The 8,390-nt window shown below is 37.9% G+C and overlaps 1 pseudogene; it reads right to left on the bottom strand.

Annotated features, from left to right (window-relative positions):
- Nucleotides 1–5,811: 5,811 nt before the first annotated feature.
- On the bottom strand, nucleotides 5,812–6,338 carry LOC139736306 (uncharacterized; annotated as a pseudogene).
- Between the last annotated feature and the right edge of the window lie 2,052 nt (nucleotides 6,339–8,390).

Below are 8,390 nucleotides of genomic sequence, written 5' to 3'. Positions count from 1 at the left end.
GGAGCCGGTGGAGCCGGTGGAGCTCCACCTTGGCTCCACATGATAAATATGCATGAGATGATGACGTCATACGATAGATATGCATGAGATACAATCATACATGAATATGTATGATGTCATTATTTGCTGGTAGGATTAGATAGCGTTAATAAGGGGGGAAATGAGCCCATCCTTTAGATAAGATTATGAAAGCTTGACGGTGTTGTGGAGCTGTCAGGACTGTGAATATGTACGAGGTTGCTGATGTCGCGACGATGAATTCTGGACGATGTAAATCAGCTTGCCACGAACGTAAATGTAAGCGTGGAGCCTTGCGTATGGCAAGCGATGTTTTGTTCGTTTGTTGTTGTTTTTTTTGAGGAAAGGCGAGCGTTGTGTGGAGCCTAAAGAATATGCTTGAGGTTAAGTCTCGATTTATTTGCGAATATGTAAATCAGCGTGAAGGTTGGTTATGTGGAGCCTCGGGCAAGCGATACGACCATGATAATATGTGGAGCGCTACCTTTGCTGTTATTATTGTTGTTGTTGACTTTTTAAAGGAAAGTGAGTGTGGAGCCTTCAGGGTTGTGACTATGACATGTGGAGCGTAACATCTATTTCGTTTCTTAGAGGGAGGGTGAGAGTTCTAGCTGTGGAGCCTGATGCATATGCATGAGGCCGTAATATCGCCGATGATTATCAGTGAATATGCAAATTAGCTTTCCATGAACGCAAATCTATCGTTCGTAGAGCCTTGACAAGCGCGGTGACGATGTGGAGCACTATACACTTACTTTTTGTTTGTGTGTTTATTTATTTGCTTGTTTAGAAAGTTGGGCGTAGAGCCTTGAGTGTTGTGACTATGACATGTGGAGCGCTACATTTATTTTCGTTTCTTAGAGGAAAGGTGAGAGTTCTAGCCTTGGAGCCTGATGTGTATGCATTAGGTCGTAGTGATGATTTATCAGTGAATATGCAAATTAGCTTTCCATGAACATCAATCCTTGACAAGCGATGTGACTATCAGATGTGGACTCAGCGCTGCACTTACTTTTAGTTTGTTTGTTTCTTTGCTTGTTTTAGGAAGGTATGTGCGGAGCCTTTAGCGCTGTCACAATGCGCTGTGGAGCGTTACGATTATTTTGTTCTAAAAGGAAAGATGAGAGTTCTTAATAGCTGTGGAGCCTTACGAATATGCATGAAACCGTAGTATCGCCGATGCTGTATTCGTAAATAATATGCAAATTAGCGTATCACGAATCTGAATACTTGTGGCATGGAGCCTTGGCGAGCGATGCGACCATAAGATGTGGAGGGTTACATCTGTGGTTGTTGTTGTTGTTGTTGTTATCTTTCCTTTGATATTAGAAAGGTGAGCGTGGAGCCTTAACAAGCGCTGCGGCTATCACATGAGATGTGAGCACTATATTATCGTTATTAGTGTTGTCATTTTTTTTTTATTTAGGAGGGTAAGTGTCTTTACAAGCTCTGATAAATGTGGAGCGCTATATTTGTTGTTATTGTCTTTTATTAGGAAGGTGAGGGTAGAGCCTTTACAAGCTATGGGAGATGTGGAACGCCACGTTTGTTACTGTATTAAATGTAGAAAGGTGAGGGTGGATGGAGCCTCTACAATTAAGCTACCAGATATGTGGAGCAGTACATTTGCTGTTGTCTTTCTTTTCAGGAAGATGAGGGTGGGGCCTTTGCAAGCGCTTTGACTATGAGATGTGGAGCCTTACATTTTGTCGTTGTTGCTGCTGTTGTTTTTGAGAAAGGGTGGGCGTATGTGGAGCTGTATGCATGAATATACATGTATGTGCTGTAGTGACAATCTTTTTATTATTTTTTTTTCTTGTTTTGTTTTTTGTTTTTGTTTTTGTTTTTTTGTTTTTGTTTTTTCGTGAAAGTACATGTAACCTGCAATCCATGAAGTTTTTGCCTGGAGCCTCGTATGAAGTATCATGCAGCAAAGTGATCTTTATTATCGATCGTTCATATGGCACAACGGATAGGATATACTACATACCTAACAACATTTTGAGGGCGTAACGGATCATGATGTATAGCCTCAATGAATAGCAAAATACTAGGAAGTTTTAAATGACTCGAATCTATTGCGTTAGATTCGGCCTACATAATACACATGAAGAAAGAAAGAAAAAAAAAGGAAGAAAGAAAAACAAAATTAACAGCATCAATTGATTTATTATGTATACGCAATATGTATAGTTATTCAACTTACAAATCAAGTATCTATACAAATGGACCCAGAGTTTCTTTCTTCTTCAAAATACGTCAATGCATCACTTGAATCGTACACTATTTCAACCATAGTTCGTATATAATATGCTGTTGAATATGAATCCATGCTTTATTGAGTATTTCACTCGATTATGCGTGACAATCACATACTAACTAAATTGAACGCGGCCACCATACGTGAACTAGACTACCAGTATTTTTTTGATAATGATGCGTGTTTTGATCAACCTTTGATCGTGCAAGCTTGTGCAACCATGGAGGCGAAGGTTTGAAAGTGCAGTGGTATCTTTTGTACAATGGCTTGAAAGGTCGATGGTATTATGTAACCCGTAGGGAATGACTGGTCTCTATGGAGTGGTGAGGGAAATTTATCCTTCCTTTACTCCAGTTCAGGTTTATTCGGCCTTTACATTGTTTTTGAGCATATCGCTTGCATTAGTATACCCATAGATATTTACAGCAAGCAAGCAAGCTGATGCCAGAAATCATCTCCATGAAGTGGGGAGGGAGATTTGAACTTCCTTTACTCGAGTTCGGCTTTTGGTGGCTGTGGAGCATATCGCTTGCAATATCGGACAGATATTCAGAGCGAGCAATTTTTTACTGTAACGTTATAATTGAATTTTCTTCTGAACTTCAATACAGTGAAACAAAAACAAAAACAGAGCAAAACAAAACAAAATAAAATAGAGCTTGAGGGAATTCATCATTGTATCGTACCAACCTGAATAAGCAGTATACAGATAAAAGTCCATGGTCGTTATTTTCACTTTGGAGTAGATTAAAACATTATATAACATAATACTGGATTGGTCGCTCTCATCGTGTTTTCTGATAAAACACTGAATTGGCGCATTTTGAATTGTTGCGATAGTTGCGTAAGGATGATGTCGATGGATGTTTGCAGTTTTATTGATGTGGTATGGTGCTTCTAAACAAAAGAAGTATAAATCGAACGACCGAACAAACAAAGAGCAAACAGATAAATAAACAACAACAACAATAACAACAACAACTACAGAGAATTAAGATATGATGGCCCGTTTTCTAAGTTTGATCTCATGGACGTTTTATACATCGAAACATCAGTGACCATCATGGTCTTGTAGCGAATCAGAGAGAATTAAATTTGTATTTCTTGCATTCGTTCATATTATTTAATGCGCTAAGCAATTTTAGTCACTACATGCGTGTGTTACGTTAAAAGGTCTCAGAGATTCTTTCTTCGCTATAAGTCAAACAAGTTTAAAGCTTGTTATCGTTTGTTTACGCATCAACATACCTGTCCTAACTCTGCGTGTAAAAATAGATGTCATGTGTTGCTATGTATATATACATGTATACATGTTTGGTTAAACTGTTTTCCCCATTTTGCTGTGTATATTTGATGAATAAAGATTTTCTTCGTATTTGCTGCATGCATTTTTTGTTTTATTCCTACCAAGAATGCGTATAGATTATCATTTATCTATTTTTTTTTTTCCAAATGAGATTCCAGTAGGCCTACTCATGCCATTCAGCAACACTCACACATGCAGGATGCATCAAACAGATCGTCGGTTCCAGGAAGGACTGAGGGGAAAGACTGCAACATTTGGCATTTAGATACATACAATTCTTTTTTTTTCTTTTTAATTAGGTTACATCTCTTTGCAAAATACGTATGCTTCTTGTAATGTGGAAACATCGATTCAAATTTCATACACAGATTTTTTTTTTTTTTGGACAGATCACTTTTAACAAGTATATTGTTTTCAGACTTTATTGATTTAAAGACTATGCACGAACTTATGTTTATGTACAACTAATAAGAATAAGTTACTGTAAATCTGTATGAACAATCGATACAATAATACAATACCGATATATAATTACGCTTCTGTTACACTACTCCCTATATGGGATACTTTGCGGTTGTCTTTTGATCGATATTTTCATGCATATGTACACTAGGTGATTTTCAGGACATTCTGTATGACAACTGTAAAAATATTGAAAAAAAAAAACCAAACACGTTAACATTCCTTAACATAGAAAAAAAAAGAATAAGCCCTGTGCGAAATAACAATGCAGTACATTATCACCAATGACAATTTGACAACTGAATTAAAACTCAACCGTCTTGAGAATGAATACAATAAAAAAAAAACACTTTTGCACGAAATACAAATAATCTGTTTCCTCGTGAAATATTGAATGTCTTTAATACTTCTACTCGTCTCATGAGGTACTTTGCCATTTTGCATTTTCAGTGCTTTGCCTGAAGGAACGCTGTCTCCATACATAGCTTGATGTATCTCACGTATAAGAATATAAACATTTTACAAATATGTATACATTATAGAACATTACTAAACCCTTCTCTGCTAATTCATAATAAGTAACTGTATTTACTAATTTAAATAAGTAACTGTAAATTCGTATCAGCAGTCGACGCAACCAAATACATACAGGACGAAACTTAGCCGTTGTTATACAAACATTACTTTAGTGTTTTAATCTACGATATTATGCATTATCGTCGATTATTGGCTTACGATTACAAAAGTTATGAAAATACAAGCACAACAATTATAGGTTTGTTTCTTACAAGAACAAAAATGCAGTATATATTCCTGTAGATAACAATACAGTTCATAATATCAAAACAGCAATGACAAATTGGCAATTGTTAGACTAATACAGTTAACGCTCTTTTTTTTTCTTCTTCTTCTTTTTTGAGAATAAAATATGAGCGCAAAACGTTGGCGTGCAATACGAGCGTAAATTATTGGGAAATCAATTACATTGTACAAGATGATGTGGTTGAAACATAGAAAAAGACTGTGAACAATTTTTTTTTCTTCTTCTTGATGTGTTAGCTTGTATACTTGTATATTACGATGATTATACTAAAGAAAACATGCGTGTCCATTGACTCTTGGTGTACGAGTAACACATCTTTTCACAACACCTGTATTTACAACAATTCTGCCCCGTATCTTTATATGTACATGTTGTAACCTGCATTTCGAAGAAAAAACTAATACATATAATACACTTCACTCTATCAGACACACAATTGATACCTATACAACAGTACATCAGTACCTGCATTAATAATCACGTGAATGAGTACAGAACATATCTTTACACTGCAGAATTCATAGATGGGCCATGCTTCAATCAGTTTTATGTCATGCACCGCTTGGGGAAGTCAGATTTGACAAAAGGTCTGGGTTGATTGACGGTATAAACCATCGGTTTTAATGGTTTGCTATACTGCGTGTACGTGAGTAAAAAATAAGCAGTACATAACAAATACACTTGTGAAAAAATGAAACATACAATGTAATATCATCACTCAGAGAGAGAGAGAGAAAAAAAAAAAGAATGTCAAAAGCATTTCACATAAGCGTAGGTTACCAACGACTAACCGATGACACAGAGATGTGACGTTACTGTATGATACAGTTCCTTTCATTATCAAGAGCGTGCAGTGACACTAGCCAATGTCAAAACAAGCAAAGATAACAAAATGTACATGTATAGAGAGAATGATCTAATGACAACACCTTCTCTTTATCATTAAATGTCTAAATAGGTAGTTGAAACGTTGTCTTCCAATACCTTCCTCTTTGGATAGAAGTAGGTAAAGGCATTCTTAATTTGTGAATAAGTGGAAATTCCGTTTTGGACCACGCGAAATCCCTTGTTGACGCCACTACCAGCAACCTTTGAACGGAGTACCTGCAGGGTACATGTCTTTCGTAATGTCATTTTGCTTCTTGTTGACTCCTTTACAACTGAATTTGTCAGTAGCACCAAAACAGTAGTAAGTTTTACTGCAGAGCGCTATTATCCCATCCCCCTCCCACTCTACTTTGAATAACCCGGGTGTCCTCTTGTCATATCGAGCGTTCTCGGGGGGTATCGTTTCGAGGAAACCAGTGTGCCTTGTTGTTTTCATACTTCTGTCTCATATTGGGCTTGATTATGTTATCAAACGACTCAGACGAAATGGCGATATAAGCGGAGTCCGTATCCATTTCGCACATTTGAAAGTCTGACGGATCCACGTATTCCAAGAGAAAATCGTAATAAAACTGAAGCATACGTAGTTTTGCTAATTGGTAGACGGCATGACCGATCTGAACAGGAAGGGTCCATGTTAATCTTTCTCTTCGCCATATCAACCTCGTAGCAATTGTCTGAGATGGGGTTCAAGTCCCGGAAGAAAATGTGTCATTGATGTGTTTCTCGGCTTTTTTCCCGTCGCAAACATTGACATTTCGATGTCTTTCCTTATTTGTAATAGTTTTACCATAGGACGAGTTGCCGATTAGTTTCATGGTGTCAGCTATTATACTCTTAGAGGGATCAATATCACCCCTACGTCGAGCATTTGACACGCTTTCGCCAAAGTGTTTGAAGCAGGCAACGGGCTTGTACTCCACAAATTGGTGTATCTTGGATACGACCAATCCATGGCGAAGATACCATTGGAGTAGAGGTGTGTACAGTAGAATGTTTTGACCAAACATACTCCCAATTAAGCTACGCCTAGGAGTGTTCATGATGTCATGTTCCTTGGCGTAGGATCCCATCACGTCCCCGATATCTTCTCTAGATATGTCTACATTCTTAAAAATTGGACACATTTCTGAAAAGTGTTCTTTGAGATGATCAGGCACATGGATATCACACTGAACGAACCCAAAGAGAGCACCATGTTGAATAGCAGAGAGAAGATTCTCTTGGGTTAACCCATGACGGTATTTAGGGGGAGGAAACCTTTCCGTGAGAAAAGCGCCTAGTTTTGGATCAGTTTTGCGCATTTCTTTATATTCACACTCCCAGATGGAAATGTATTCGTAACCCAGACTTTGTACGTATCGCCGTTTTTCCTCGGTTTTTTCCAACAGTTCCTCCATAGTTTTTCCCAGTTTAGTGTTCCTTGTACGACCTTTATTGAGATGACAAGAATGCCCATGGAAGTAGCATCCATGAAATTCAAATACTTGTTTGGTTTCGGCACAAAAGCCATCCACGGGAAGCTGGAGATGTCCGATTTTCTTTTCAGAATAATTACCGGCATGTCGAATGGGAATTTGTCGACAAAAACTTTCGTATTCTAACCACTCTTGGGAGATCGGATGCCTATTTTCTGGCTTAAAGTCATTCTCGATACGTCGTCTTACATAGTGGCCTGTTGGCATTCTTTGCATAATTGCGTGTAAATACAACGCATTTGCGTCAAAACCAACTATCTTTTTGCATGGCTTACCCCCACGAATTTTTGTTACGTTACGCTCATGATACCTATGAAAAATGATAGACGGACCTCCCACCAAATTATCACGAAATGTGTAATAGAGATCCTTGTCTTTCTCCGAGATCAAGCTAAAGTGTGCCTCTGGGCTACATTTTATCAGATACTTCATGGTAAGTCCAGGAACTGAAACACCGTCTTTGAATAGATCGATTTTGAGATTCATATAGAACTCACGCATCTTCTCCACAGCTTCAATGAAAGGTGTAACGTCGAGATTATTGTACCATATCAAATAATCTCTCAGGCAAGACATCTTATTTTCTTTCCAGATGCGCTGACAGTATTCATACTGCTCTCTTGAAAAGGAGGTATGCTTGAGATTATCCCTGAAAGCTTCAATAGGGGGAAGTTCAGATTCATTCAGTTTATCGAGGCAATCCACCCAGCCATGAGGAAAGTAACCTTTCCCCTGTTCGCAGTCATACGCCTTTAGAAATGCTGCGTACGAAAATCCAGGGGCAAGAAAATTTGAAATATCTAAGAACTGGAGATGTTGCGACTTCAGAGCCATGTGATTATGGTTTCGCTTTATGACAAAGTCGACCGAATCATACTTCAAAAGTGAAGGATAGAGAAATTGTTTAATGGCATTAATGTCATACCTCCCCGAATTAAACCCAACCACAGGCAGTTCTTCGATGTGATTGACAAATCGTTGCTTTAGTCTCATGAGATGGGTTGCTTTCTTAGGCTTTTCTTTGTTTTTCTTTTGCGAGGTTTCAAATTCTTGTATTTTCAGATCTAATTTTTTCTGTGACGTCCTTGTAGAAAGATTGAAGCAACGAATAAGAACTCCGACTAATTTCTAACATATACATCACAGTGTCATCGA

The sequence above is a fragment of the Diadema antillarum genome, unplaced genomic scaffold (assembly GCF_040938485.1).
Source record: "Diadema antillarum isolate AM-2024a unplaced genomic scaffold, OU_Dant_1.0 seq00000636_RagTag, whole genome shotgun sequence".
Taxonomy (NCBI): Eukaryota; Metazoa; Echinodermata; class Echinoidea; order Diadematoida; family Diadematidae; genus Diadema; species Diadema antillarum.
The sequence above is the reverse complement of the archived record's forward strand: the minus strand, read 5'-3'. Positions and strand labels throughout refer to the sequence as shown.